Below are 23,515 nucleotides of genomic sequence, written 5' to 3'. Positions count from 1 at the left end.
CAGACATTTAGACATTCCACAAAAACTGCAGTATTTATTAATCATATTGCTCCAGATCTTCAAGAAAGACAATTTTGCTGCCCCTGAAGTAATATTGGGCACGGTTTTTCTCTGGTGTGACTCAGAAAATTGACCATGTTCTGAGAGAATAGCACTGAAACAAGTGTGTTATCAAGGGTGAAACAGATCATCAGCCCAGGTTGGGTGCATGAGACAAGTGCTCGGGGCTGGTGCACTGGGAAGACCCAGAGGGATGGGATGGGGAGAGAGGTGGGAGGGGGGATCGGGATGGGGAACACATGTAAATCCATGGCTGATTCATGTCAATGTATGGCAAAAACCACTACAATAGTGTAAAGTAATTAGCCTAAAACTAATACAAATAAATGAAAAAAAAAAAAAAAAGAAATTTGAACCACGCTTTTATATTATGTTTGACATCAACTTTAAACAATTTTGAGAATAAATTTTTAATCATACTCTGACTTTTTGAAGTTCTACCATGCCACGCATTGTTTAGCAACTTCTCTTTTGACTGAGGCCAAATTTCTGGCATTGTTTCTATTCGCTCTTAATCTACCTTCTCTCCCTGTTATTGTGCACTTTAAAGGCTTATAAAAATAATTTGTCTCTTTGACATCATGAACAAATGTTAATTTCTTTATGAGAAATGTCATTATTTTAACATAGCAATTTATTTGTTGTGTCTTAAAAGAATGTTAATTATAATTAGAATACTTTTAGTAACCATTCATTTTTTATGTTCTTCTCTCCATTATAGTTTAACAAACTTATAGTTAAAGACTCTGTATTATTCATTTAAGCATCACCTTAGGCCAGTATCTAATGGGTTTTCAATAAATGTTCCTTTAATTTAATTTGGGTTTTTCTTTTAAAGATATTCCTTCATTGGATAGGGGCACAGTTCACAATTAAGTTGTTCTAGTATAAATTGGAAATTAACAATACTTTTTCTTTTAATTTGAATGTCATCTTATAGGAAATAATGAAGTTTATTATGAAAAATATATAGGTCATTTAATGAGTGATCTTATTTGAAAAACTAATAATAAAATAAAATGTTCATATTATTAGTACACAACCAGAAGATCCATGTACTACTACACTTTGGTATTAACCAAGTATATTTCAGAATTGAAATGAACTTTTGAAGTTTATATTATTTTCTTCTATGTTACAGTCCTATACCTTTTTCAGTAAAGTTTTTTAAATAAAAACTTCTAAAGAATAGGTGACAATTTGCTCACTGGATATTTTCACAGATTAAAAATTGTAAAATTTGTTAGGAAACCATTAATATCTTCTTTTGGATTAATAGCAACCCATTATTTCTTGACAAGGTATACACTTACTCCTTTAAGTAGAGGAAATGACTTAACTTGTCCTATATGTATGTAAAATAATGGTACCAACAACTATACACAAACTCTTAATTATTGGGACATTTCAAATCTTATATTAATAATTACCATGCTCAAAATATTTACTGAAAATAATGTCAAGGATCAAATATATCACAAAAGTTGTACTTGATCTTATAAAAGCTAGTAATTTTCTAAAATTAAAATTTGCATGTGTGCAAATATTCAGTATTTTATATTAAGTTGAACTTATATAACGTGAATATTTGCTGTACACATTTATTTTATTATGAAGTAAAAATTAAAAGAAACAAACAAGAAAATGAAGCCCAGTGACAGGAGATGTGAAAGAGAGTAACTGGAAAAGTAAAGGAAGAAGATGTTTTCATTATCAATTAACTACTAATTCAAAACAGAAGTATGTTTCATATATAAATTTAACATGAAGTGGAAGACTGCACTGCAGCTTCCTAATTTAAATCTATGAAGGAGGAAACTTTCCTGTCTCATCATCATCCCTAACACAGGCTTGCAAATCAAAATGAATCTGACATTGTGTGACGTTCTTTTTAATCTGTGAAAAGAAATGTAGGATGAAAGCAATATATAATGCAAGCCAAATTTTGAGGTCATCCACACAGTTGTACATCTAAGTATCCTAGCACTATTAACACTTTGTATTGTCACAAACAGCAAAAATCCTATGATAAAAATTATTAAAATAGTCCTTGAAAATTTTGCTCAATAAAAAATTTAAAAACATGAGATAAAATATCAAAGAAACTAAAATAAGGATGAAAATGTATAACAAGTGCATGCCACTTAAATTTGATGTTTATTCATATACTCATTATCATCTCAAAAGAAATTGCTCATTTTATAAGCTATTATTAAATGTCATTAAAATCAGAAAGTGTGAATCTTTAAATATGCTTCTATGATGAATATTTCAACTGTTTCTCAAGTCTGATTTAAGTATTTTTTTATTATTATTTAAGAACAAAAGAGAATAGCTACTTGTTGAATTAATAAATCATAATATTAGTAGGTTACAACAATACTTATAGAGTTAATAAATAACTCACTCTTCCCATTACATTAAACTCAGCACTACGTTTTTATTTTAGAATGTTGTTAAATCTCATGAGCTACCTGCAAGTTTATATGTAAAGCATTTTTGAAATAGTTATAAGAATATACACATCTCTTTTATTCACATTATTTTCCATTAAAATTGTATATCTGATTATACCAACATACTCAAATTTCATTAAATGATTTTTTGAATATGCATTTCCTACATATATCACTTTTAATGGAAGGAATTCTCATTAAGATGAAACTGAGATACCCATATATATAGAGAGAGACATTATATAGAGAGGACCAAGCAAAGAAAATCAGTCTTGAGATCAATATTTATTATTTTACTGCATAAAAAGGAAAAAATTCATACTGTTTAGAGACTACTGATTTTTGCTCATTCTATCATAATTTCTTTTGCAAAAGTTTTAGCAATTTCTCCTTATAATAGCATTTGTTATTAAGGCTTCTAACTCCAAGATATAGTTGTATACCAGCCAAATAGAATGTATTCTAGTAAATTTACACTTATAACCATAATTATCTAGATTATTATTTCTCTAATATTTGATCTGTATTTTCTAAATATGACATAAAGCAAAATATAATGTACAATTTCAAAGAAAATACAAATGATAAATAGTCTTTGCTAAAAGATTGGTTGAAAAAAGATCTAATATACCTCAACTTTATTTGCACATATTTATTTTCTAAAGGAAGATATTAAAAATAAGTGGTACTTTTTATATAGCAGAAAATGTATTTTCATGAGTTATTGTAGCTTGTCTAGAATTTTTATATCACAGTCATATTTCTCTCAATTATCAATGTTTTCTGATTTGAATCATAGTAATTGGTTTGTTTTTCTACAGACTGAATATAAAGAATTTGATGTGTTAGCTATATTGTGACACTTTGCAAAAAATATATATATTTTAAGGTAATCCAAAACACTGTCAAAAATAGTAGAAAGAAAATCTATGTATTGAGTGTTTTCTCAAGAATTCAATGAAAATTTGTTCTTGGAATGTTCTTTTATTTTGTGGAAACTAAATTAATTTTGGCAATCATTTTACTGACTAATATTAAAAATATAAACATGACTAAAGATATTTCAGTATTAAAATAAATCAAAGAAGAATCTATTTTACCCTTAAAATTTTTCTTTCTTAAACGTTAAGTGGCATTTATCAATGTAGAAATTTATTCTGCCTAAATATTGCTTATTTTTAAAACCTGCCAAATACTTTTAAAAACTGTAGACGTTATATTTGGATAACAAATTCTGAAACGCTTGTAAGGTGCGAGAAACTTGAACTACTTTAAGGAAACTAAGTGTCAAAAATTTTTATCAGAATTTTTTGGGAGGTGAAGTAATTTTATTATAACACACTAAGGTACTGTTAGGGGAAGCACAATGATTGAAACCACCCACCCTGGCCAGGCACCATAGTAACCATTTGCAAGAGTTGTTTTACAACAGGAGGTCCTGATAAGGAACAGGGAACTAATACGCCTCCACCAGCCAGAAGAGTTCAGAAAAGGTCTAAAGGAGACATCACCTGTCTGACCACCTCCCAGAATCCTCTCTGGCATCCATCTTGGCTGAACAAGGCTGCATCACCAGGAAGGACTCTGAGTCAGAATGATTGGCTAAGGACAACCCGGAAACTAATCCCATCACCATAATACCCGAGACTGTGAGCCATGTGACAGAGCTGTTCTCCTGGGTTCCCTTACCTGCTGCTCTCTGCCCGGGTGCCCTTTCCCAATAAAATCTCTTGCTTCGCCAGCACATATGTCTCCTCGGACAATTCATTTCTGAGTATTAGACAAGAGCCCAGTTTCAGGCCCTAGAAGGGGTCCCCTTTCCTGCAACAAGTGGCAACTCTGGTGGGGACTCTTCTTCACTGCAACTGACATCTGACCACTCGGGGTACTCAGGGGCCAGCTTGCCTGCCAATGGACCAGACCCAGTGGCCGCAACTGGGACCCTTTGGTCCCTGGTCTCCTCCTGACGCGGACAACTGGCCAGAGTGCCCCCAACCAGTAAGGAACAAGAGACTGTATTGACCTCTCTCCCCTGCCCTCTCTCTTTCCCCTTCTTAGCCCTTCCTATCCTTCCCCTTTTTTCTAGTCCCCCGGTTCTGGACGCAGGAATCTGCTCAAAGGGCCTCAGCTTGAGCTGAGGATTGGAGGCTGATCACCTCCTCTTGGCAGAGAACTCGAATTCTGGTTCTGTTCTGGTCTGGTTTCTGGTAGGGCCGAGTTCCAGTCCTCCCTTCTCTGGAGGCCCAGGGTAAAGTCCCATACTGCCTGGGTATCTGCAGGTGGCAGGAGATGTCTGTAAGGCCACCTCTTTTGCCCCCCTTTCCCACCTCCTCCCCCTTCTCCTTTCAACCTGGCTTCCTTTCCTCCCTTTGAAATCGTTGAAGACCTGAGATATTTTCCTTTACTCTGTTAGTACTTGGATCTGAAGTGCTGTGTCTTTAAGAGAGGTTTTCTGAGACACTGTATTCTTGTATTTAAGGGAGTATCTGATGAAGACTGCCAAGTCTATATGTGTGTTTTAACTCTGTGTTCTGTGTTGTGATATTTGGTGGCCATTTTGCTTCGTCTGGCTACCATTTGGTTTAGACCTCCTGACATTTTTTTAGAACTTGATTTTCTTTCCCTGTGCCTTGAGACCAGGGTTCTCAGGAACACTTATCTAGACCATCTCTAACTCCTGACACTGAGAAAAAATAGAAAAAAGCCTTTAAAAGTTTTATTTATTCCAACTGTTTTTTATAAACTAGTGAATTTTATATTGTAATATCTAATTCATGACTAAACTTAGAAAATGAAGCTAGATCTTGTGTTGTATCTGTCTAAATATGTCTCAGTATGTCTTTATCTCTAGATAATATTTTTGAGATAAATTTGTAAATGAGATCTATTTAATTGACTTAAAGAAAGGTAAATGCTTACAAATCAAATAATTCTAAATGCCAGGTTCATGTGAACTGGTAAATATTTAATATTAAATATATGATATTTAATATTAAATACATGTTGACCTATCTAATAGGGATATGTCTTAGAGTAATTATTAAATAAAATATTTTCATTGTACCTAGGTTTAATATGTTAAATATTATCATATCTGTTACAAGTTTGTCAACAAGGGTATTATCTCGAGTTAAAAAAACTCCTAAAAAATGTAAATGAAACATGAGCTTTTAGATAAGCTCTATTACAAATAATTATGCTTTAGAGATATCTGTATAAAATAGTCTCTCCAGATTGGGGTAACTTGAATTTCTAAAGGTTGTGCTAAACTAAGTATTGGAAGTCTATTAAATATTAGGTCATTTGCAAATAAAATAAGGTTTTGAAACATTTACTATTAAACACTGATTTCCTTTTACAGGAAAACTAAAGAGATTTGGGACTATAAATGAATAATGTTTGGTGCCATCCTAAAATGTTTTAAGAAAGCAAGGTTTTAGAAATTATCACTGGTATTTATGCTCACCAATCTATAAAGTGCTAGCATAAAAGTTAGTTCTTGGTTGCTAAAACAAAGTAGAAGGTGTGTTTTCAATAAGAAAAAGAAAAAGTATTTTAAAAACTACTAAAAAAAATTATGTATGACCAGGATTTTCTAAAATTGGATTACAATTGGTTAGATAAATGGATTTTGTTAGGAATGACACAGCCACAAGAAAACTAGGTCCAAGAGCTGACTTTCACTAGACCTTGAGCCTTGGTATTTATGCCCATTGTGACATATCAACAAGCTAAATGATACACCCATCAACATTGACTAAATCTGACCAAATGTTCTAAACCTTTTTAATTTATCTTTTCAATAAAACTTCCTAAATCAAATTATTTTGAAGTTCTTTTGACCTCTAGCTAAGATTGGGGTGCTTCAGAGGGCCCCTGAGACATCCCAAAGAGAGATATTACACTGTGTTTATTTGGTTGGTTAAATTACATGAAAATGATTATCAAATGAGTAGTAAATCTGCTTATGTTATAATGTATGATAAAATTACTAATACAGATATCCTAGAAATTATATGGAGTTCTTAACATTCTGATATGTCCTGGTATTCTAATGGAAAACCTGATGACTTCACAAAGGTTAACAAAAGGACTGAATGAACCAGCTAATATGCTTATAACTTTTGTGGTTTCTATCTGAAAAATTACAGGTTTGAATCTTGTGTTTTCTGGGAGTAGGAAAACCCTTCCTCTCAAACTAATTATGAAAATAATTTGGAAAAAGTATACCTTATAAACAAAGCAATTATATTTTCTCTCTATCTGACTCCTCCAGAAATTTGAAACTTTTAGGTTTCCAGTAAGTTTATCAAATGAGCTAGAAAGGTTATCTCACTAACAGGTACAAAAATCTCAAGGAATTTTTGAGACCTTAAAAATAGAATTCACCTAGATTTGTTAGGTAAAATCTGTGATAAGCCTTTGGTGTGAGTTTCCCAGCCCTGTTTTATTTTAAAAGTTCAATCTGAGATTCTATAAATGTTTTAGCAAAATAAAAAGTCTATGATCAAGTATGGTTATATAAATCATAAGACCAAAATTAGTAAGAACAGACCTATTTTGCAAACAAGCTAGCCTTAATTTGGTAATATTTGATAAAAATGAGGGTAATTTTAGGGGGAAAAAGGATGTTTCAGTAAATGTTAAATCCCAGTTTGTTAATGGAGGTCTGTATATAGTGAGACTCATTTTTTGGATAGTTCTTTGCTGTTATGTGATATTAATGTAAAATTTAATTGAATTTGTAAAGAATACCCTAAGTGTGTTTCTGAAGTTTATCTCTGTAATCTATCTTTGGATTAAGATCAGATGCCTCATGACTTGCAACCAGGACTGAAAAAAGACATAATTTAAGCGACTGTCTCCAACCTAGATGGAAGGACTTTTTTTTATCAGATACTCTTAACTAGCTCATGCACAATGAAATTGAAGAGAAATTAGCTCTTATATTAATTCCCACTTCCAAAGGCCCCTACACTGGATTGGTCTATAGAGAAGACAGCTGACCTGATCTCACCTTAAAATGATGCTCAAACAGAGGAGAAACTACACTACACCTGGATAAGATGATGACATCAAAGGTAGACAGCTTGCCCAAGATGCTGGACCTGATTTGTATGATCATTTATAATGTTTTCTTGACTTCTTAGACATTTGCATATAAATCAAATACTTTTCTATCATAGGCCTGATCCTGTGCTAGTTTTAGAAATCAATCCAGTTGTTGGGTTTTTGGCCAATTACCTGTGTCTAATTCTAGGTTACCCTGGTAAATTTCTCTACTACAAGACTCTAACCTGTTGGCCCTGAAAAAATTTACTATTTCACCTGTTTTACAAAATTGTTGTTTCTTGCACTACCAAATGTGCATCTGACGCCTTTGGTAAAATAATATATAGTTCCATATGAGATTGATGATGGTAACAGTGTAACTCTAGATATGGCAAGAAGCAACAAGACGAAATATTTTCTTGAACCAAGAGGCTAGTAAGACAGGTGGTCCAGAGAATTTTGGATACTGTTTTATGGCCTAGTCCAGTAACAGCACATTGAGTGGCCTGTCAACAAAATCTTTGCCAAACCTGAGAATGGACATTCTCAGCACCATGGAATAAAATGGTCATGAAATGCCCCCTCTCAAAATCATGATCAAGTTTATGAACAAAAAGGGGCTCTGTCAACTGAAGACTGACACTTGCCATCTACATCTACAAAGATTAAATCATGGCCACTGCAACTGCTGACTTTCAATGCCCCTGAAAGGAGCTCAGGGTGAAAACCAGGATGAGACACTGTGCTCTGGGAAAAACTAGCAGAACAGCCTTCAGATAGTTAGATCTTTTCAGGAGAAGATTTTCTGAGTTCCAATTATTGCATCTTCTCATGCCTAGAGAAACACTGACGTCATTAATGATGACATCTGCTTTGGCTATTAAGAAAAATTTTACAATTAAAAGTCAAAATAGAGTAGCTATGGTTCAGATATCCTGGGAAATAACTATTTCCCAGACAACTTGAAAAATCATATTATGGGTGTAGTTTCAGATTAGACATTGTATTGCTAAACGAGTTTTCTGAGTCACGTCAGGCCTAGATGCCACCATTCTCAAAACAATGTCTGCAGGAAGCTAGTGACTGAAACCTTACTTTTTATAAAACTAGACAACTGGCTACCTGGTCCCAAGTCTCCCTGAAAGGGCCAGGTCCAGACTTGGTTTCAGGCCTATTGTTCTAAAAAGAAAGAAATGTATTTTGTCTATTAAAATTCCAAAATAATAATAATAATAATAATTAAAAAAGAAAAAAACTTTAAAAAATAAATAAATAAAATTTCAGTTGTCCCTCTTCCAGCTACTTCTAATTGGGTCTGTTACAACAAAATGGCAGACCAAGAGATTGAGATTTTAATCATATAAGGCTCAGATCTAGGATTTGGACCTCAGGAATACTTCCAATTCAGTGTCTCTTCTCCAAGCTGAGGCAGTCCTATGCCGCATTTTGACAGGAAGTTATCACAGTCATAGTTCCCAGTTCCCTAAATTAAAACTGAGCAGGAGTGGGGCTCTGGAGCACAGATCTGCTGTGTGTTCTCCATTTCTTATCTGTAAGATATAGGCTTCATTCAGCCTCCTTGGCCTTCCCTGAGTTCTGAAGGGTGGATTCAAACAATTGCTAATCAAGGAAGGGAGGGGATTCAGAAACAGAGGAGAAACAATCAAATGGTGGTACAGCCTTGAGACAGGGTCCCGGTTGCTACTCAAGGAAATATGCATAACAATGTCTTTGAGTTCTTCTACTGAACTGGAGCCCCCACCCAGGTGGAGGATGGTAACTCCAGACTAAACACAAGATTCCTGGAGCACACCTCTATTGCTTCACCACCAACCAATCGAAAAAATAAAAAAAAAAAAAGTCACAAACCCTGCAGCCCTCACCCCAAATGTTGCCTCCTGTTTCTGGGGACCAGTGATGACCATCCTGTTAGGTCTCCTGTTTGGCCCCTGTCTATTTCATCTCTGAGAGGAGCCAACAGTTTCAAACTAAACTGCTGTTATTACAAGGGTGAATGCTGGTTACAGGCAAAAAAAAAAAAAAAATAACTTGGCTTAGATCAGGTGGAGGGAGACTTCTGCTCTGCTAGACAGGCCTATGCCCATGCACAGCAGAAAGAAGTTACAGAAGAAAGAGACCTCTGCCCCAATTCCCAGGAAGAATCTTGAGTATGAAGTCTCTCAGGGGGGAGTTGTCAGGGGAAGCACAATGATTGAAACCACCCACCCTGGCCAGGCACCATAGTAACCATTTGCATGAGTTGTTTTACAACAGGAGGTCCTAGTAAAGAACAGGGAACTATTAAGCCTCCACCAACCATAAGAGTTTGGGAAAGGTCAAAGGAGATACCACCTGTCCAACCACCTCCGAGAAGCCTCTGTGGCATTCATCTTGGCTGAACATGGCTGCACCACCAGGAAGGACTGAGTCAGAAGGATTGGCTAAGGACAACCCGGAAACTAATCCCATCACCACAAAACCCGAGACTGCAAGCCACGTGACAGAGCCGTTCCCCTGGGTTCCCTTACCTGCTGCTCTCCGCCCGGGTGCCCTTTCCCAATGAAATCTCTTGCTTTGTCAGCAGATATGTCTCCTCAGACAATTCATTTCCGAGTGTTAGACAAGAGCCCAGTTTTGGGCCCTAGAAGGGGTCCCCTTTCCTTCAGTAGCATTTCATACTCTTTCACTCCTCACAAATAAACTTTTGGGATGATGCAGAAAGGATCAAGAGCAAACAGATGTCTTCAAGGAAATATTTTGGTTTTAAAGTTTTGAAAGGTGCAAAACACTACTTCCAGCATGATCACATTTAAGTAAAAATGTTAAAAAACCCAGTTGTTCAAGAATAGGAATAGAAATGATGTAGTGGAAAGGGACAAAAGGGAGAGAAAAGAAGGGTCTGATGGTGCATTAGTTTTATTTGTAACTTTTCTTTCAATGTAACAATATTCTGGGAAAAAATGAAATATTTATATCACTTAAGCTTATGTTGTATTAGTTTTATACATCTCTGTGTTTGAAGATTTTATTTTAAAGAGAATAATTTTTAAATGGTAGTGCAAATTTTTAAACTATAAACATTATAAATAATATAAGAACTTCCAAGAGTAGGAGCATTATTTTTTAATAAATGATGGAGCATTTACTTTCCAAAAGGAATTTTACTAAACACTTTACTTGCATTATTTATCAAATCCTTTCAATAATTACATGAGGTAGACACTATTATAATACCTTTTACTGATAAAGATTTTGAGGGTTAAAATAGGGACCTTCTCCATCTTGCTAACTGTTATGTAACCCTGGTTACATCCAGCTTTTAGGAAACTGATAAATATTTAAATTCAACCACAAATATTTTATAAAACAAATGTAACAAGACATAATTCTAGGGATATAAGAGTGAACAAAGCAAAATCTACTTTCTTAGATCTTGTGAACTGGGGGGAGTGACAGACAACAAAATTTGATAAGTGCCATGCAGAAAAACAAAGCAGGTTAAAGAGGAGAAAAAGTGAATGAATAAATAAATGAATGAAAATCATTTGCGTATCAATGTGTTTGAAAAGACAGTACTCTTTGGGTCTTTGTGCTCTTACCCTTCTGCCAGGTATGCCAAATTGCAAGCCCTGATTGCTTGCCTATTTCTCAGATTTCCTTTTCAAGGTTGAGAGCTAAGGAATCCGTCTCCCAGCCCTTCCTTGAAAGAAACACAGACTTGCTAATCGACTGCTGTAAATGTAGTGGGTTCCCTGGACTGCGTGCTCCTCAGCTGTGATGCGAACTCTCTGCTTAGCATCCGTCCGGGGTTATCACACTGTCCTGAGACACATGGGTGCAAGAAGAACCAATGTAAATAATAGGCTCCTTTCTGTACCGTGAGGAGTAAAAGCTACTCTTCTTCCCCCGAGACTCTGTGTTCTGTTGGCATCTATGAAACTGGAACAAGTTAACCTAGCTTGTAAGCCCAGTAAAGTCAAGTCTCAGACTTAAAGGGTACAATTCAAGCTCTGTCACCGGGAGGATCTCCTTTCGTCACTGCCTTTCGTGGTCAAAGTAGAATTTTAGGTCCTTAAGGAATGAACTGGGCTTCCCTGGTGGCTCAGGCGTGAAGACTCAGCCTACAATACAGGATCCTCTGGTTGGATCCCTTGGTCAGGAAAACACCCTGGAGAAGGAACTCCAGTATCCTTGCCTGGGGAATCCCATGGACGGAGGAACCCGGCGGGCTACAGTCCATGGAGCCACAAGAGTCAGGCATGACTTAGTGATTAAACCACCACCACCAGGGGATGAATTGTATCTCTTGATGTACTCCTTACAACTACCTGCAAGTAAAGTACTATGTGATTGTAATTGTATTACACGATTGTACATATATGATTGCAGACAGTGAAACACTATTTTCAAGTAAAATACTATATGACTGAAAGCACTTTAAATTGTAATTTTAAATTTCTAACTGGCAGATTTTCAAATAAGGAATTAATTTATTAGTTTGGCAGATTCCCAATTCAGCTTTTGTTAACAATGTTTCTTTTGCCTGGAAAGGAAGATAGTCAGAATTTTAATTTTACACTGATTCCTAGACTGTGATTAATGCTTTGGCTTTTAGTTAGGGATTTGGATATCAATGGAGGAGCGTGAATATCATCCAAAGACTGTATTTCCTAGGGAAAGGCTTGTTATGCTTTTGATTGTATGATGGAAATTTATATCTTGTGGAAGTATTCATTTGTTAGTGTTTATTTGGAGATGAGGTACTATTTAAAAAGAGGTGTGAATGAGTGCCAAACTGGAAAGCAGTGAGCTGTTTGTCAAAGTAACTAGGTTATCCTCTGTTCCTTAAGCTCTCTTCTTAGTATGTCTGGATAGAATAAGCTAGAAAAGATAGCTTCTTGTAAGTGTTGGAGGATAAAAGGGAATCAATCAGTAGTGTTTGGTAGCACACACATACCTCCCAGTTACTCAAAAACTAGTGTAATCATTTCTAAGAAGGGATTGTGTTTTTTAGTGAAACTAAACCAGTTTACAGATATTGTGGGTTTAGTTTTAGACCACCACATTAAAGTGAGTCACATGAACATTTTGGTTTCTCAGTACACTTAATTTTTTTTTTAATTTTTAAAATTAAAAATAATTAAATACCTATACTATATTGCAATCTATTAAATGTATACTGCCTTTATGTCTAGAAATGTACATATCATAGTTTAAAATATTTTCTTGCTAAAAAATGACAACCATTATCTGAATCCTCAGTAAGTTGTAATCTCTATGTAATACTGCTATCAAAGATCACAGATTTCCATAATAAATATAAAAATAATGAAAAATATGTGAGAATGACCAAAATGTGACACAGAGACATAAAGTGAACAATACTTTTTGAAAAATGTCATGTGATGCACTTGCTTGATGTGGGATTTGTGGAGTCATTGCAAATCTTCAAGTGGTTAAAAAAAAAAGCAGCATGTGTGAAGCACAATAAAGCAAAGTTCAATAAACCATGGTATGTCTGCATTTTAAAATAGAGAGATTGTCCTGGGTGTATCTGTTTCAGTTATACATTTTAAAAAGTGTGAGTAGGCCCTTCTCATAGAGGAAGAGAGATTCTCACCTGATAAAACAGTTTTAGCCTGTATCTGTGTGGTTCCAAAGCCGGGTCTTAACATTTCCAGCTTTAGCTGAATTTTGATAACAAAAGTGATTCCAGAGGAACAGAATCTTAAGTGAATGTTATTATAAAGTTTTTGTATTTTTTGAAATGGACTTTCTAATGTGAGTAGATTGAAAGACAATAAAGTCCCTATTTCCAGTGGTAAAGAGAACATTGATAGTCCATGGTGTGATATGATAAAGGAGTTACTCAAAGCATTGCCTCTGGATCCCTGTAACTGGTTACCTACAGAAGACAGACTTATGCGAGACATTTAAAAGAGAGGCTAGAAATTCAAAATGGAAGAAAACTCAAAGAGATTTGAAATAGGATAGATATTTTTCTTTTGGATTTGAAGGAGGAGGCTTTTATGTTGTAGAGAGAGACACATGGGAGGATCTCAAAGCTTCCTGGATCTAAGCACCCCGGTCCTATAACCAAAAAGGAGTTACTGGCTATGTTTAAGCTTTGAAGAGACCCCCAAGCCTCAGATGAACTTGCAATCCTTTCCAAAGTGTTGATTTCAGCTTAACGAGACTATGGGCAGAGAACTCATCTAACTTGTACCTGAACTATTGACATAAACTGTGAAACAATACATTTGTATTATTTTTATTTTAAGCTGTTTGGTTTGAAATAAGCATTATACAATAATGGAAAGCTAATATTAAGGATGATATGTGTATATTATCAATCGAATATTATATGCATGATTAGGGCAATAGTATATATATGTATATACACTATATGATTGCATGATATAGTATATATATATGTGTATAAATAAATACACATATGACACACATATATTAGCAGAGAAACACTAACTATGCACCATTTATATGTTATTTAATTTTAAATATTTATATAAATTTATATACTTTATATAATATAAAATATATATTTTATACTTATATATAAGTATAGTATATTTGTATTATATTTTCTGCTCCTGGTGAAACAAGTAAATTGCATTCCCTAGTATTTTGCAGTATGTGGAGACTATGCAGCTGGCTTCTGCTCAACAGAATATAAGAAGCTGTATATGCAATATCTAGTTGTGGCCATAAAAAAACATTTTGAGACAAAGTCCCTGACGTGGAGGAATAACACAGTGTAAGAGCTCTAGAGCTCTAGATTATCGTTTGTAGCTCTCAGCAGTGCATTCTCAGCTACAAAGGACTGGGGTTTGGGGAAAATACAGTCTCTAAGCACATTAAGTCACAGAGAGTTGGGTTTGTTTGTTGTAGAAGCTAGCATCAATTTATTCAATCTACTATTGTATACACATTACCTGAAAGACAATATGATACATAAAATCTGATTCTGAAATTTAAAATTCTGAATGAAATACAGGTATTCTGTTTGCTAAATGTGGGACTTTGTACATGGTGTTACACGATTACAAATTCTGTTTTCTGGAATATTTTTCATTCTCCATCTCTCCCACTCCTTTTGTTCCTCTTTCTCTTCCTGTGCCTTCCCCTCCCTCTTCCCCTCCCCCTCCCTCTCCTCCTTTGTATCCACATCTCCTTCCTATTCTGCTGCTTCTCCTCCTCTCTCTCTCCCCCCCCTCCTTCTTTCTTCTTCCACACTTTGTTCTGTTTGTTTGCATGCATGTGTTCTAAATTGCTTCAGTTGTGTCCAACTCTGTGCAACCCCTATGGACTGTAGTCTTCTATGCTCCTCTGTTTGTGGGATTCTTCAGGCAAGAATAATGGAGTGGATTACATGCCCTGCTACAGGAGATCTTCCCAACCCAACGATCCAATTGACTGCATTGGCAGTCAGGTTCTTTACCACTGGTGCTGCCTGGGAAACCCATTTGTTTCTGTAAGTTTTATCAACTTAAAGTTCACTGATTCTCCATCCTGAACACATTAAATCCATGGCTTATTCATGTCAATGTATGGCAAAAATCACTAATTTAAAAAAAAAAAAGTAAAATAAGTAAATAAAATATAACTGAAAAAAAAAAAAAAAGTTCACTGATTCTTTTCTCAGTCACATCATCCAGAAAGACATTCTTCGTGTTTTTCTACTTATGTTATTTTTCTTGTCATTTGAAGATTAGTCTATTATTCCTCAAACTTGCATTTCCTTGTTGAAATTTATCATCAGAATGTGTGTTATTTACTGTTACATCAGAGCTTTTACTATATTATGTAATGTTATTTACAATTTTCTATTTAGTTACATCATCAGTGTCATAGCTGAATCTGGCCCAATGATTACATTATTCTTTCAGTTCAGTTCAGTAGCTCAGTCATGTCCGACTCTTTGAGACCCCATGAACTGCAGCACGCCAGGTCTAACTTTCCATCACCAACTTCCGGAGTCCACCCAAACCCATGCCCATTGTGTTGGTGATGCCATCCAACCATCTCATCCTCTGTCGTCCCCTTCTCCTCCAGCCCTCAAATCTTTCCTAGCATCAGGGTCTTTTCAAATGAGGTCAACTCTCTGCATCAGGTGGCCAAAGTATTGGAGTTTCAGCTTCGTCAGTCCCTCCAATGAACACCCAGAGCTGATCTCCCTTACGATGGACTGGTTGGATCTCCTCGCAGTCCCAGGGACTCTCAAGAGTTTTCTCGAACATCACAGTTCAAAAGCATCAATTCTTCTGTGCCTGGCTTTCTTTATAGTCCAACTCTCACATCCATACATGACAACTGGAAACACCATAGCCTTGACTAGACGGACCTTTGTTGGCAAAGAAATGTCTCTGGTTTTTAACATGCTGTCTAGGTTGGTCACAACTTACTTTCCAAGGAGTAAGCATCTTTTAATTTCATGGCTGCAGTCACCAACCGCAGTGATTCCGAAGCCCCAAAAAATAAAGTCTGACACTGTTTCCACTGTCTCCCCATCTATTTCCCATGAGGCGATGGGACCAGATGCCATAATCTTAGTTTTCTGAATGTTGAGCTTTAAGCCAACTTTTTCACTCTCCTCTTTCACTTTCATCAAAAGGCATTTCAGTTCCTCTTCACTTTCTGCCATGAGGATGGTGTCATCTGCATATCTGAGGTTATTGATATTTCTCCCGGCAATCTTGATCCCAGCTTGTGCTTCCTCCTGCCCAGCTTTCTTATGATGTACTCTGTATATAAGTTAAATAAGCAGGGTGACAATATGCAGCCTTGATGCACTCCTTTTCCTATTTGGAACCAATCTGTTGTTACATGTCCAGTTCTAACTGTTGCTTCCTGACCTGCATACAGATTTCTCAAGAGGCAGGTCAGGTGGTCTGGTATTCCCATTTCTTTCAGAATATCCCACAGTATGTACTTTTTCATATGTTTCCTTTTTGTTGTTGTTTTAAAAACAAAACAGCTTGTAGAAGAGAGTAGTGTGACAATTTTTTTTAATTGAGATATAGTTCACATATCAAGTAACTTATTCATTTCAAAAACATGGTTTAGTGGTTTGCGTTAACTCACAGTGTTTTCAGCCATCACTTCTCTCTAACTCCAGCATGTTTTTATCACTTGAAACTACCAGACCCATTAAGCTGTCACCATTCTCTCCCTTACCCTGTGCCTGAAGCCAATAACCCACTTTCTGTCTGTTGTTTTGCATATTTTGGGATTCTTTATTTAAATAGAGTCATGTAATATGTGCCTTTTTCTGTGTCATGCCTCTTTTACTTAACATGATGTTTTTAAGTTGTAACCACGTTGAAGCCTCCATGAGTACTTCACTTCTTTTAGTGGGTTACCATTCCATACTGTAGATAGACTACCTTTTCTTTATCCATTAGACTATTGATAAGCACTTGAATTGTTACCACTTTACGGCTAATATGCTTAATGCTTCTCTGAACACATGTACCTATTTCTTGTGTACAACAGGTGGACACACATGCTCATTTTTTTCCTACATATTTATTTGGCTGCATCAGGTCCTAATTGTGGCACAGGGGATCTTCATTGTGTCATGTGAGATCTCTCCATTGCGGTGCATGGGGTCTCTGGTTGTGGTGTGTAGCCTCAGTAGTTATGGCGTGTGAGCTTAGTTGTTCTGCTGCACGTGGGATCTGAGTTCCCCAGTCAAGGATCAAACCCACATCCCCTGCACTGCCAGGCAGAGTCTTCACACTGGACTTCCAGAGAAACCCTTGGACACAGTTCTCAATTCTCTTGTGTTTATGCCTAGGAATGGAATCTCTGGGTCACATGATAACATTTCTAGCAACAGTTGTCCAAGGCAGTTACATCATTTAATATTCCCACTTTGTACATTTTACTTTATTTACATTTCCAGGCAAATTTTCAAATTAGTTTGTTAATTGCGGCAACAAAGACATTTTGGATTTTGTAAGAAATTGTGTTGAATCTGCAGGTCAATTGGGGTAGTCTTACATAGTTAACAATATTATTCAGATTTATAAATATGCAATATCTTTTCATTTACTTGTTTTAATTTCTTTCAGCAATCTTTGTAGTTTGTGTTGTATGCATTGCATTTCTTTTGCTTAATTTATTCCTATTTCATTATTTTTGATTCAGTTGTAAATAAAGATGTTTTCTTGATTTCATGTTCAGATGTTCATTACTAGGATCTAGAATTAAAATTAAGTTTTAAGAATTGATCTAGCCTGTATCAGTACTGAATATGCTTAGATCTAATATTTGTTGTATGCATGCAAATTCCTTAAAGTTTTCTCTATATACAATTATATTATCTGCAAATAGAGTTAGTCTTACTTTCTCCTTTTCAATTTTAATGCATTTTTTTTTCTCTCCCCCAATTCTTTTGACTAGAACTTCCATTATAATGCTGAAAAAAAATTTCAAGGGTGGACATTTTTGTCTTGTTCCTGATCTTAGCATGAGAGCTTTGAGGCTTTCACTAGTAAGTCTGATATTAGATTTGGTTTTACATATATGCCCATTATGAAGTTCTCTTTTCTTCTCTTCTGAGAATGTCAAATATTTTTTTATCATGAAAGGGCATTAGATTTTTTTCATATTCTCCATTTCTGTGTCCATTGAAAAAATCATGTTATTTGGTGTGTTTTTATTTTCTCCCAACTTTGATATCTGCATACAATTTGTTTTATTATTCTATAGGACAACAACAAAAACTGTCTGCAACCTTACATGAGTTAACTCTTATTTAAACTTCCAGTAATTTTGAAAATCTTACCTTAGACCCATTTTGTGGTAAATACCATGTATATATTATCTTCTTAGGTACTGTTTGAGATATTAAGAAATAGAATATTATTGCTTCAGTAGAATTATAGTTAACAAATCACTTTGCAAATAGAGAACAAGTTATAAACGAACATTCTTTTGATGCCCAAACCCATAGTTTCTTCCATTCTATCAAGATTTTCTCTATTGCATAATTTCTTTTCATTTTATATTTTTTAAAGTACTTTTAAAACAATTGAAAAGATCAATGTGACTAAAAGCTGGTTCTTTAAAAAGATAAACAAAATTGACTAACCTTTAGCCAGACTCATCAAGAAAAAGGAGATTAAACCTTCAGAATTTACTTGTCTACTTTTATAACCTTAAATATTCCCCCAACCTCCCGCAACTTCAAGTCCCTGGTAATCACCGTTCTACTCTGTTTTTACTGGTTCAAGTTTTTTAGATTCACATATAAGTGACCTCATCGAGCATTTGTCTTTGTCTGACAAAGATTATTTAGCATAGTATCTTCTAACCCATTCATTTTGTCTTAAATGGTAGGATTTCCTTCCTTCTCATATTTGAACAATATACCATTGTGCAGCATATATATATATATATATATATATATATATATATATATGAATATATACAGTTTATATAGGTGTGTGTGTGTGTGTGTGTGTATATATATATATATATATATATATATATATATATTCCTCATTCATTCATCTATTGATGAGCACTTGATACTTAGGCTGTTTATATATTTTGGTTATTGTGGATTATGCTGCAATAAAGATGATTGGTATATAATACATATTGATCTTTACACTTTTGAAATTTTATTTAGCACTTATTGTCATCTGAGTTGGGAGTGGTCACATATATTTAAAATACATTTTATCTTGCTATATGATTTCATCCTTGTGTTAAGTATTTGCATAGTAGGAAAATGTTTCTTATAAGCCTGGTTATTTGAGCTAGCATTTCTAAAGCAAAGCTCTATTAGGTGGAGTCTTAAGTACAAGGGATTCAGCTACACTACTTATTTATTCCTACCATGTACTTGGAGGTTGGGCTTCCCAGGTGGCTCAATTGTAAAGAATCCATCTGCCAATGCAGGAAATGCAAGCTGGATCTGAGTAAAGAAAATCCCCTGGAGGAGGAAATGGCAACCCACTCCAGTATGCTTGCCTGGAGAATCCCATGGTTAGAGAAGCCTTGAGGGTTGCCATCCATGGGGTCACTAGGTGTTGGACACAACTAAGGTGAATGAGCATGCACCCACTTATGGATTAGAAATTACTAATAGCTTCTTTATTATATTAAAATCTATGATTTTTTCATTGAAGAGTTAATTTTAAAAATATTAATATATATTATTATTACTGTATCACTAGTTTGACAGTATAAGAAAGAGCAATTAATCAATATTTATATTTCTACCACAAGAAAATTTAGCTATTTTAATAATTGGTTAGCTGCATTTTATTTTTATGTTTAATATAGCAAATTAAAAGACTGAAAATCTGTGTAATTATATTCTGTAAATTGAATATCTTCCAGGATATCAAGTGAAAAACATGAAATTTTGGAGACCCTTTCAACCCCATTTGTTATTTCACCTTACATAAGAGACTATCAAAAATTCTCAAAAGAGGTAATAAGAATGAAAAGGATGATTCAAGCAGATGTGTTTTAGATGACTCCTCTTTTGCAAAAGAGATGTTCTTAAGACATACACCAAAATAAGGTAAAATGTTAAGATAATGAAACTTAGAGGAGATTAGAAAATGCATTTCAGAAAAATGTTGGATCACATACAATGAAACACATCTTCAGTTTTAATTTTGGATTAAATTTAGACTAAATCATGCTGCTATTGCAGAAATCACCCACTGAGTGAATACTACGCTGTGTGCTCTCCCATCACCACCATCCCACAAAGTGCGGAAAAGCACTATTTTTTTTTTTTAGATTATTGAACTTTCATTTTTTCACACCTCCTTCATATGCAGCTGGAGTGGCTTAAAGTCTCAGTAATAGGTTTGATTCATCGCTGCTGCTATAAAGACTTGATTTTCAAATTTTAGATTTTCACTTGCAGGGATAAAACATATTAAGAGTTTATATATTTCAGAAGGCATCTTACAGTATTATTGATCTTTTAAATATCTATTTATCTTTATTTAAAATATCCTTCCATGGAAGCAAAAATGGTCAAGTAATGTATTATATTGTACGTTATTTGTATATATATGGTGTGTGAGTATGTACCCACATTTTAAATTTAATATTCTACATATGTATGCTCCTATGTTGTATTATATATGTATGTCAGGTCAGTTTATTCCTCTTTCTCAATTCTTGTCTCATTACAAAAAAAAAAAATTTAGAACAACAAATTAAAAGTTTTAAAGCAACAGACATGCTATAGGTCGGTTCAACTCAAGCAGACGGATTTTTTTTATTAGACAGACAGTCCCAAGACATAGGGAGCACGCCAACCCCAAAAGAATCATCCTCCTATTAACAATCCCTCTTAGCTTCTACCTTTTGTTACTTCCATCCCTTTTTGGTTGTTCAGTTCAGTTCAGTTCAGTTCAGTTGCTTAGTCATGTCCAATTCTTTCGACCCCATGAACCACAGCACGCCAGGCCTCCCCGTCCATCACCAACTCCTAGAGTCCACCCAAACCGATGTCCATCAGAGTCAGTGATGCCATCCAAAGAAATCATCCTCTGTCATCCCCTTCTCCTCTCACCTCCAATCTTTCTCAGCATCAGGGTCTTTTCCAATGAGTCAGCTCTTAGCATCAGGTGGCCAAAGTATTGGAGTTTTAGCTTTAGCATCAGTCCTTCCAATGAACACCCAGGACTGATCTCCTTTTATTTTATTTTTTTTTTTTTATCTCCTTTAGGATGAACTAGTTGGATCTCCTTGCAGTCCAAGGGACTCTCAAGAGTCTTCTCCAACACCACAGTTCAAAAGCATCAATTCTTCTGTACTCAGCTTTCTTCACAGCCCAACTCTCACATCCATACATGACCACTGGAAAAACCATAGGCTTGACTAGACGAACCTTTATCAGCAAAGCAATGTCTGTGCTTTTTAATATGCTGTCTAGTTTGGTCATAACTTTCCTTCCAAGGAGCAAACATATTTTAATTTCATGGCTGCGGTCACTATCTGCAGTGATTTTGGAGCACCAAAAAATAAAGTCTGACTCTGCTTCCACTGTTTCCCCATCTATTTTCCTTTTGGTTGTGCCCTGTGCTAAGCAGGGCTTGTAGCCACCACCAGTCAATGCAAGAGAATGCAAATGGCCAATTGACAATTGCAAATTATATAACAGCAGGTTCATTTGTGTATGTCTTCTCACAGTTTAGTCTGTTATAATCAGATGTATACATGTGTAGAATATTTATGAACCCCTAATGGACTTAATGGATACAGTGATAGACTTTATTTTCTTGGGCTCCAAAATCACTGCAGATGGTGATTGCAGCCATGGAATTAAAAGACACTTACACCTTGGAAGAAAAGTTATGACCAACCTACACAGCATATTTAAAAGCAGGGACATTATTTTGCTGGCAAAGGTCCATCTAGTCAAGGCTGGGGTGTTTCCAGTAGTCATGTATAGATGTGAGAGTTGGACTATAAAGAAAGCTGAGTGCCAAAGATTGATGCTTTTGAACTGTGGTGTTGGAGAAGACTCTTGAGAGTCCCTTGGACTGCAAGGAGATCCAACCAGTCCATCCTAAAGGAAATCAGTCCTGAATATTCATTGGAAGGACTGATGCTGAAGCTGAAACTCCAATTCTTTGGCTACCTGATGGGAAGAGCTAACTTATTTGAAATGACCCTGATGCTGAGAAAGATTGAAGGCAGGAGAAGAGGATGACAGAGGATGAGATGGTTGGATGGCATCACCGACTCAATAGGCATGAGTTTGAGTAAACTCCGGGAGTTGGTGATGGACAGGGAGGCCTGGCGTGCTGCAGTCCATGGGGTCGCAAAGAGTCGGACACGACTGAACAACTGAACAACTGAGCAACTGACCTGAAATGAAATGAATGGACTCCTTGCTGCCTAAGGTTAAGCCCCTGTGGTTAGTTTGTATCGACTGTGTGCCTAGAGGGAATGTACAGGAGTTAGAAAAGTCTCTGTGTTTATTTTGCAGCATATCTTTGAGCTCTCCTGGGTGTGTCTGGGGTAGGCTTTGGAGAACACCTTGCATCCTTTTGGACTAGACCACCCCTCCTTGCTTATGACTAACTTCCTATCTACCATGTATATGTGTGTATGTGCTCAGTCTCTCAGTTGTGCCTGACTCTTTGTGACCCCGTGGACTATAGCCTGCCAGGCTCCTCTGTTCATGGAACTTTCTGGGCAGAAATACTGGAGTGGGTTGCCAGTTCCTACTCCAGGGGATCTTCCCAATGCAGGGATCAAATCCAGGTCTCCCACATTGCAGGTAGATTCTTTACCAGTTGAGCTATCAGGAAAGCCCTTAAGCAAATATTAATCAAATATATAAAATTGTACTCCAACCAGCTACAAGTCTACATATAGGTATGAAAGTGAAAGTGAAGTCACTCTGTCATGTCCGACTCTTTGCGACCCCATGGACTGACTGTAGCCTACCAGGTTCCTCTGTCCATGGGGTTTTCCAGGCAAGAGTACTGGAATGGGTTGCCATTCTTTCTCCAGGAGATCTTCCCAACCCATGGCTGAACCCAGGTCTCCTGCATTGTAGGCAGCCGCTTTACGTTCTGAGCCACCAGGGAAGTCTTTATACATATATGTATACAGATACAAAAATAAGAATTAATACAGTGTGGGGTAAAAGTAATGGATTTTTTTTCTTTTTTATCACAATTTCTTAACCCCATAATCTAAATATTTGTCAGTTACAAATGAATAGGATAATCAAGGTACAAAGTTAATGATTATATTTTTCTGTTCCATCAATGCACTTATTAATATGGAAATTTTGTCTCTTCTGGAAGCATTCATAATTTATCTTCTACAAATGATTGTGACTGAAGACTTTCCTAGCTAACAATTTCATTTAACATTAAATTTTCATTCTGATTTTAGCACCCATATACAAATATTAAAACTAAAACTCT

The 23,515-nt window shown here is 35.6% G+C and overlaps 1 long non-coding RNA gene across 1 annotated transcript in view; it reads left to right on the top strand.

The window, feature by feature from the left end:
• LOC139036209 (uncharacterized) overlaps window positions 1-7,617 on the top strand; it is a 30,357-nt gene extending 22,740 nt beyond the window's left edge. The window contains exon 3 of the long non-coding RNA XR_011488910.1: window positions 7,485-7,617. This is a non-coding gene — a long non-coding RNA (uncharacterized lncRNA). The remainder of the gene's footprint in view (window positions 1-7,484) is intronic.
• The last annotated feature ends 15,898 nt before the right edge of the window (window positions 7,618-23,515 follow it).

The sequence above is a fragment of the Odocoileus virginianus genome, chromosome 8 (genome assembly GCF_023699985.2).
Source record: "Odocoileus virginianus isolate 20LAN1187 ecotype Illinois chromosome 8, Ovbor_1.2, whole genome shotgun sequence".
NCBI classification, from domain to species: domain Eukaryota; kingdom Metazoa; phylum Chordata; class Mammalia; order Artiodactyla; family Cervidae; genus Odocoileus; species Odocoileus virginianus.
Note: the sequence above shows the minus strand (reverse complement) of the source record. Positions and strands in the feature narration are given on the sequence as shown.